We start from the raw sequence: 9,452 nt of genomic DNA, 5'->3' as shown, positions 1-9,452 counted from the left end.
ATGCCAGGAAGGAGCAATATTAGTGTCTTATTTCCTGATTCCTAATCTGTGCAAATATCTGCATGAAATTTACTGTGAATTAAGTTGGACCTCACAGCTGAATCCGTGTCACCTGTATTGCTTGCTGATGTCTCCTGAGATGCCTGGAGCTCGTGGCTTTCCCAAGGAGCATCATCCTTCTGAGCCAAGCTGAACCGAGATACACTCTGGCTGACCAAGGTAAACCTTCTTGTCGAAAAAATGGCACCAGGTAGAGATTGAACTTGAAGGAATACAGTTTGTCATTCCTAAAAGTATAGTTGAATCCACACTCTAGTTTCTAGTAATCTAGTTAATAGTAATATAATTTAGGCTAGTTTGACCTGGCTTTTACAATGATTAAATTAGACAGGAGATTATAGATTTGTCTATATACAGGCAAGTTTGATTTGCATGCCAAAACAATTGTGTTTTTGTTTCACTGAACTGACCAATAGTTTGGCTGATTAAACTAACCAGTTACTTTGGTGCCCTGTAGGCTGTGGATGTAGTTAGTGTGCCTTAAGCAGAGAATATGGTTGCTATCCTCAGAAGTTCACATTATGTATTTTAGACAGTGTTATTCACTTTCAGAACATTAACAGGAGCACAAAATTCCTCACTGCAAAGCTATTTCAATGGGGGGGGGGGGAAGCAGCTGCTTTTTAAATTACTTGTATGGATGATCTAATATAGTTTGCTTTATACCAGGAATATCTTATAATCTATGTCTCTTCTCCCACCTCCTTGCATTCTCATAACAAATATGTCTTTACTTTCTTCCAATGCTACTTCAAATAACCAGTTTGAGCCATTAAAAAAAATACTGGAGTGTTTCACCTCAAAAGGGAATTTTTGGCGAGTTTTGAGTGAAAACAGAATTATAATAGAAACCGCTATGCATACCTCTGCCGCTGAGAGCAGCCCGGTGTTTTCATAGTCACCCAGTGCTAATGCAGCAGGGGGGCCCTGGCCTAGATTCTCCGCGGCTCCAGACTACTTTATTTCCTTTCTTCTCACCAGAGTCGAATGTTTCCCTTTGCCCTGTGAGACAACATTGGCCCTTCTGGCTCTCTATTTTGCAATTTATCTTTTTTTGCTTTCTTCTTTTTCAATTCTCATACTTTATTCTTCCTGCTTCTGTGTGAACAAGCATTCACTATTAAAAGCTGAGGAAATAATAGCTTATTACCACTTTGAACACCTGTTATGTGCCAGACACTATGGGTGCTTTGCATACTTTAATACAACCCTATGAACAAGGTGTTCATATCTACATTTAGATATTAATAAAACTGAGACTCAGACAAAGGAAAATGCTGAAGGTTATGCAGCCAGGAAGTGAAGTTGATGCAAGATCTCGGTCTCTGGCCTTCCAAAGGCTGCACTCTATGCTGAGTCTGTCCACCTCCTCTAGCTTAGTTAACATGGCTGGATTTCCTTCCCAGGGATGGGGGTCTATTCTTACCACCGCAGGACTTTTATCGTTATCTAAGGATTAGGTTTCCCCTTTGAGTTTGCTACCTGTTTTGTCAGCCTGTCTGGAAACCATAGCTCTAGCTGGGAGCCCCCTGGACTGTGCATTCATGCTGACTTCAAAGACCCTCCTCCTCTCACCCTGCCACACTTCCAACCAACGTGATTGATCGGTCTTCACCCATCCACCCAGGGCTGGAGGCTGCAACCAAGTTTGAACTTCAGTGGCCAAGTTTCTTGGACATGCTTTCACACTTAAGGTAAGTCAGAAAATTTCAATTATAAGTGCATTCCTGATACAGTGTCAGTCAGGATAGTTATAAGAAACAAAAATCTAGGTATTTGAGGCAGAAAGTGATTCAAAACAAGGAAGCAGGAGCCTCTAGGAAGGTCCTCCAGGAATGACCCTCAGAATAACAGTGAAGAACTCGCGAATCAGAGGAGGTGCTTCTCCCGCCATGATCAAGGGGTAAGAATAATAAGGCCACAGCAGAACCCCTGCAAATTCTGCTGGGCAGCCCCATGGCGGCCACCAGGCACTGGAGTGCCAGCTCAGAAAGACCCAACATTTCCAGCGGTGATTGCCCACAGGAAGCAGTGGTGATGTAGTTCCACCTTTCGGACACAACATGAGTGCATCTCCTTTGGCAAACCTGTCTGGTGTCTAGAACCCTCGCTGCAAGGCAGATTGAAATACATTTTTTAGTTTTTCAGTCTCTGCCACAATGGAAACATTTCACAAAACAGATGGCATAGAGGATCAGTGAATGAATGATTTTGATTTAACAGAAGAGTATTTGGTAAACACTGATTTTGTTTGTTTCTTTGTATTAAAGTGAGATAGAGAGTTTTTGGCAAATAGTTGTAATAGTGCAAACAACAATAAACCACACCACATGAGTCTTATTTGGATGACTGGTGTCCTGTCCTACTGGATGTGTATAAATATTTATGCTTCGTTGATGATAGTATTTGACAAAAGCTTTCCTTTCTCAAATGCATAAATGACTTCTTAACTGGAAAGGATCTGTTTTAAACACTCTGTGACTCCACACAGAGGCACCCCAATGTGCAAACGCAAGCTCTCTCGGTACAAAATCCTTATACAGAGAGACTGGAAGGGAAAGAAAGGATATCATGCTGGCAAATTCTCGGCCTGTATAATAGTTCAGATTAATCTAAAAAACTACCAGTAGTACAGGGAACCTAAAACCAATTTAAAGCAAACTAATCAAGTGTAGAGAAATTAATTGATAGTGATATCACCAAGCAATGACCAAAACAAAAGAGAAGGCTTATTTATCTAAAAGAGGAAAACTATTCTGAAGTAATAGCAATGTTTATGATGTAATTCAAGTTGACAGTAGCATGAAAATTGGCATATAAACTTTTCATGACTTTAAATGAAGCTTGACACTCAGTATCCATCAACAATTTTTTTTTCCTGCTAGAAATAAGTTATTATAGGGATAACAAGAGACACTTACCCCCTAGGTCAGATTATTAATTGGGCTGTGAAGTAATAATCTCAAACAACTTAAAAAAAATACTCATGTATACATCACAGTGCAAAACACAAATTATTAACCAATGAAGAAAGTTAGCTTCTAAGAAGTGAAGTCTCAATATAATACCAGCTTTTAAAACCTTGAAAATGTAAAATCCTATTTTGGTTTCTTAACTCAATTTTTACCTTTCTTACTGGCAGGGGAGAAGAAAGTGGTAAGGCTCACTATTCTCCATTTTTCAAAAGCATTTTTAAGTAAGTTTTCATTTTCTAGTTATTCATAAGTAACTACAAATGTTTTACTTTTATTTCCTACTAGGCCAATCGCTTCAAGATACTGAGTCATGGAGGTTCTGGTTCAAGATGACAACGTTGGAGGATCCGAAACTAACCTCGTCCCACAAACACACCAAATTCTACAGCTACATCCAGGACAAAACACACGCTGGTTGAGCAACTGCTAGAAATCAGGTGAGTGAGAGGGAAAAAAACACACCAAAAAACAAAAAACCTACACAGAAATAAATAGGAGAGGCCGAGACACAATCTTGCTATAAACCTCATCCCCAGCGCAGTGATTCACAATTGGGAGGGGACTTAAAACTCCGAGCATCTCCCTGAGGTACCCTAACTTTTAAATCCTGTCCATGAGAGATGAGCACGCAAAACATCTCATTTTGAAAGCAACGGGGATGTGTCCGGGAGACCCGCAGGCTCTAGTGGACTGAGATATAGTTCTTAAACGGCAGCTCGGGACACAGACTGACCTGCCCAGGGCCCAGTGAAGAAGCAGATACCTGGAAAGAACCCAGACTGCCTGGGAAAGAGAGTTATTTGCTGATCTTACAAACCTCAGCCTGAGGTGCATGTAACTTAATACACCTCTAGGGGCCGCTATAATACTCTCTAGAGACAGAGGCTGGCCCTCACCATGTTTGTGCTCTTCCTCTGCCCGCTTCAGGTTGCTGATGCCCTGTGAAGGAGCTTGTACACTCATCTGATGCCCTGACTTCAGTGTCTGCCACCCAGGAGACACCTCTACATCGCCTGGCTCTGGTGGCCAGCAGGCTTATGTTTATGGGACCCACAGGACTCTAATAAACAGAGGGAGAGGTCTGAATGCACTGCCACCCACAGGAATCAGCAGCAAGGCTACAGACTCAGGTGCCCAGCCTTTCTGTGAAAGAGGCCTAATCGCTGATCTTCATACTTGTAGCCTGAAGGGCAGTCTTCTGTGGAGATGACTGTTCCATGATGTGGCCACAGCTCGAGTCAGGCAAGAACCGAGATTGCGTCCCCATAAGTCCCCCCCAGAGATTGTCTAATGGACCCTTTCCTTATGCTTTATGGCTGATTTCTGGAAACGGGCTATTGCCCTGCCCCAGGTAAGCATGCTCTAAGGCATTTTCCCTTGCATGGAACATGCATCCATCCCCCCTATCCATCCTGCCTTTTCTACGTAATTTTTTTAGCACCTGCTAGGCATCATGAAGGACACCCACTTCCTCTTGCTACCACCCAAGATGTGCCTTGTATGTAAATTATCCTTAATAAACTCTATTAATTGCCAGATGAGAGTGGCCTGTCTCTTCATGCTTTCCCTGTCTTCCACTTGTGAAGGTAGATTTCAGACTCAGGGCTTTGTCCTGAGTGGGTGTGTATAGACAGCTTCTTATTAAACACATGTCTATGAGCCAAATACAATTCTCTCCAGAGACTGGAAGGACAGTGGGTGCCATCTTTGCACTCTCCCTCTGCCCCACTCCAGGTCACCAATGTCTCTGAGGAAGGAGCTTATGATCAAGTCCAGTGCCATGAATGATGTTTCTGCTGCCAAGGGGACCCCTCATTTGAAAGTCAGGTTCTGGTTGCCAGCAGGGCATGGGTTTACCGGGTCCATGGGAGAATAGCAAACTCAGAAACAGTTTTTAACCGGTTCTCGCCTGAGGGTTCAGAGTAGGGAGAACAGACAGAAATGCCCATCTCGCAGCCTTCCCCTGAAAGAGGTATATTGCATATTTTAAAAGGTGCTACCTGTGGGCCCTGCCCAGGTAGGTCTTTTCGTTGTCATCCCAATATGACAAGGATTGGGTTCGAGCCCTGGTGAGGTACATACAAGAATCAATCAACGGCCCTAACTGGTTTGGCTCAGTGGATAGAGCATCAGCCTACGGACTGAAGGGTCCCAGGTTCGATTCCAGTCAAGGCCATGTAACCTTTGTTGTGGGCACATCCCAGTGGAGGGTGTGCAGGGGGCAGCTGTTCAATGTTTCTCTTTCATCAATGTTTCTAAATCTCTATCCCTCTCCCTTCCTCTCAGTAAAAAATCAAAATATAGTAAAAAAAATAAATCAATGAATGTATGAATAAGTGGAACAGCAAATCTCTCAAATCAATAAAATTAAAAAAAATAGAAATGTATTTAAATAAAAAGGAAGATGCTGCCTGTGTATCTGGCTTCCAATAAGCCTGAATCTAGGTGCTGACTGAAAACCTCCCCTTTGGTGCACTGACCTGCTAAAAATAAAATAGCCTGCTTGGACAATGACAAAGATTTGAATACAACCATGACTGAGGGTAGCACTTAACAATAAGGTACATCTCAAAGAGTCATGGAAAGTGAAGAAACAAAGGAATATGTTCCAAACAAGAAAGCATGATAAAACTTCAGTAAAAAACCCTAATGAAATGCACATAAGTAATTCACATGATAAAGAGTTCAAAATAAGGCTATCAACATGATCAATGAGCATTGGAAAGGCCTGGCTGAACAAAGTAAAAATTTGAGTAAAGAGATAGAAAACATAAAAGAGTACTAAATCGAATCATAGAGCTGAAAAATACAATAACTAAACTGAAAAATACAATAAAGGGCTCAATATCAGACTAGACGATGCAGAAGAAGGGATCTGTCAGCCCCCAAAAGACAAGGTGGAACTCAACCTTTAGAGAAGCAAAAAGAGAAAAGGATTTTAAAGAGTAAAGATTGCTTAATATACAGAGCTTTAAAATGTGTTCAAACTTGTTATCTACTCAAAATAGATATAAAGTTGTTTTATGTAAGCCACAATGTAAAAAACTGTAATAGATATAAAAAAAGATATAGATAAAAGAATGAAAGTATAGAAAATTATCAAAACACAAAGGAATAGAGCAAGAAAAGAAAGCAACAAAAGCATTACAAAACCAATCAGTTAACAAAATGGCAATTAAGTACTATGCATGCCAATCAATACCTTAAATGTAAGTGAACTAAATTTTCCAATCATAAGATATAGAGTAGCTGAAATGAAGACCTGTTTACGTGTTGCTTACAAGAATTAACTTCAGATGAAAGGACATACTCAGACTGAAAGTGAAGGGATGGAAAAGGAATATCCATACAACTGGAAACAAAAGTTGTAGTAGCTATACTTATATGAGGAAAAAATAGACTTTAAGGCAAATACTATATAAGAAACGAATAAGGTGATTATGCAATGATAAGTCAGTCCAACATGAGGATACAACATTCATACATATTTATGTACCAAGCATAGAACCTAAATATATAATGCAAATATTAAGAGACCTAAAGAGACAGAGCAATGCAATACTAGTAGGGGACTTTCAGATACCACTTTCATCACAGGATAGATTATCCAGAAAAAACAAAATCCATCAGGAAACACTGATCTTACTGTCAGACTAGATTGACCTAAAAGACATTCAGAGAGCATCTGTTCAAAAGAGGAGGAAATGCTACAAACTCATTTTATGATGTTAGCATTACCCTGATATCACCAGACAGGGATGCCACAATAAAAGAAAAATACAAACCAATATACCTGATGAATACAGTTGTACAAATCCTCAAAAATATTAGCAAATTGAATTGGACAATACATTAAGTGGATCATACGCAATGTGTATTATTCCAGAGACACAAAAGCTATTCAACAGTTGTGACTAATACAATAACAAAATGAAGGATAAAAATCATAAAAAGAATCAACAAAATTCAACACCCACTTATGATTTTAAAATCTCAACAAAGTGGGTATAAAGAGAACATACCTCAACATAATGAAGGCCATATACTTAGAAGCCCATAGCTAAAAATCATACTTATTGGTGAAAAGCTGAAGTTTTTCTCTAATATCAGCAATAAGACAAGGATTCCCACACTTGACACTTTTATATAACATACTATTGGAAGTTTTAGCGAAGGTAATTAGGCAAGAAAAATCAAACCAGCGTCCATATCAAAAAAGGAAGAAGTAAAACTGTATTATTTGCCGATGGTATATATAAAAATTCCATTAAACAGAATAAATTCAGAAAGAAAAATATCTTGCATTCTACACACTAATAATAAATTACCATAAAGAGAATTTAAGAAAAAAATTTTTAATTTCATCAAAAAGAATAAAAAACTTAGGAATAAATTTAACCAAGGAGGTAAAAGGCCTGCATACTGAAAACAATGAGACACTGATGAAAAAAACTGAAGACACAAATAAATAGAAAGCTATTCTATGCTCACAAACTGGAAGAATTGAAAGTGTTAAATATCCATATTAACCAAAGCAATCTAGATTCAATTAAGCCTTATCAAGTCTGGCATTTTTTTTTTTTTTTTCACAGAAACAGAACAATTTGTAGAACCAAAAAAGACCCCAAAAAGCCTAAAGCAATTTATTGTTCTGAGAAAGAAGAACAAAGTGGGAGGCATCACACTTCCTGATTCCAAACTATATTACAAAGCTATAGTCATAAAAACAGTATGGTATTAGCATAAAAACAAAAGTATAGACCAAAGAAGTAAGTAAAATAGCCCAGAAACCCACACATTATGATCAGTTGATTTACTGGTACAACAAAGCCAAGGATTTACAAAGAGGAAAGGACAGTCTCCTCAATAAATGTTGCTGGGAAAACTGCACAGCCATATGCAAAAGAAATAAAGTGGACCACTATCTTATACTTTACACAAAATTTAACTCCAAATGGATTAAATACATGAATGCAAGGCCCAAAACTATTAAACTCCTTGAAAAAAATAGGCTGTAAGCTCCCTTACATATAATTTTTTTTTTAAAAAAATGTGACACCAGAAGTACAATTAAAGAAGTAGGACTAAAATCCAACTAAAATGTTCTTCAAAGCAAAGAAACCATTGACAAAATGAAAAGGTAACCTATGAATGAAAGAAAATATATGCAAACCATACTTCTGATAAGTGGTTAATATCATATACTAGGGGCCCAGTGCACGAATTTGTGCACCTTGAAAGGAACCTGTGGGCAGCAATGCTGTGGTGGGCACAGCGGTGGGTCTCGGCCCATCCTCTGCATCCCCACCTGGCCACTCCTACTGCAGCCCTTGGTCCCCTGTTTGTCGGCAGCCCCACTCCCGTTGCCACCACTCCCACATATTGATGGTGCTGGCCCTGCTTGCACCCGCTGATAGCGAGGAGCAATTGGGGCTGGTGCCAGCAGTGGGTGTGAGCAGCTGTTTCCCTGATCATCCCTCAGGAGCAGGGGGAGGCAGAGAAGCCCTGAGGGGCAATCAGGACTGGCACCGGGCATTGGCAGCAGGTGTGAGTGCCTGGCAGGACCGGGGTGCATTGGAACAAAGAATTTTCAGTAACCACCAGAATTTTCAGTAACCACTGCCCCAGTGACAGCAACCAGCACCCCACCTTGGTCTGGTGCCCCCTCTCACCTGCTCCACCATCCCGCTATGGCCAATACCCATCACGTTCCTTGCGCACCTCCTGGTGGTCAGCGCACATCATAGCAACCAGTTGTTTGGTTGTTCCGTCATTCGGTCTATTTGCATATTAGCCTTTTATTAGATATAGGGTAGGATATGCAATACAACTCAATAACAACAAAATATGTTTAAAAAGGATAAAGACAATTCCCCAAAGAAGACATACAAAGGGCCAGCAGGTACATGAAAGGTGTCAATATCACTAGTCATGGAAATGCTAATCAAAATCACAGTGAGATAGCACACCTCTGAGAATGACTATTGTAGAAAAGACAGGAAATAAATGTTTTATTAGGATGTGGAGGAAAAGGATCCCTATTAACTACTGGTAAAAATGTAAATTGGCGCAGCCATAATGGAGATTCCTCAAAAAATAGAAATAGAACTACCTTATGTTCTAGCATTACACTTCTGGGTATTTATCCAAAGGAAACAAAAGCACTATCTCAAAAACTTGTCTGCATGAATGTGCCCTTAACACAGATCTCATGGTAATAATGAAGCTACAAAATACACAACAACATGAAATAATAAACAACAACAAAAAGATGGGGTGGATAGTCTGAGAACAGGTTCATAACATAATGAGCCTTCATTGTGTGGTGATGGTGATGGTGGTGTCTGTGTGCCAGCATGAGTGTGAATATAGTAAAAGCACATTTAACATGAATTCAGCAGAAACACTTCAGTAATC

General features: G+C 39.9%; 1 long non-coding RNA gene across 1 annotated transcript; it reads left to right on the top strand.

The window, feature by feature from the left end:
- Positions 1-1,541: 1,541 nt before the first annotated feature.
- Positions 1,542-4,512, top strand: LOC311612215. The gene is made up of 3 exons (XR_014793252.1): positions 1,542-1,754; positions 3,321-3,472; positions 3,963-4,512. It is a non-coding gene; the product is annotated as an uncharacterized lncRNA (long non-coding RNA).
- Positions 4,513-9,452: the final 4,940 nt, after the last annotated feature.

This window comes from Pipistrellus hanaki, assembly GCF_964339955.1.
Source record: "Pipistrellus hanaki genome assembly, chromosome: 17".
Classification (NCBI taxonomy): domain Eukaryota; kingdom Metazoa; phylum Chordata; class Mammalia; order Chiroptera; family Vespertilionidae; genus Pipistrellus; species Pipistrellus hanaki.
The sequence above is the reverse complement of the archived record's forward strand: the minus strand, read 5'-3'. Positions and strand labels throughout refer to the sequence as shown.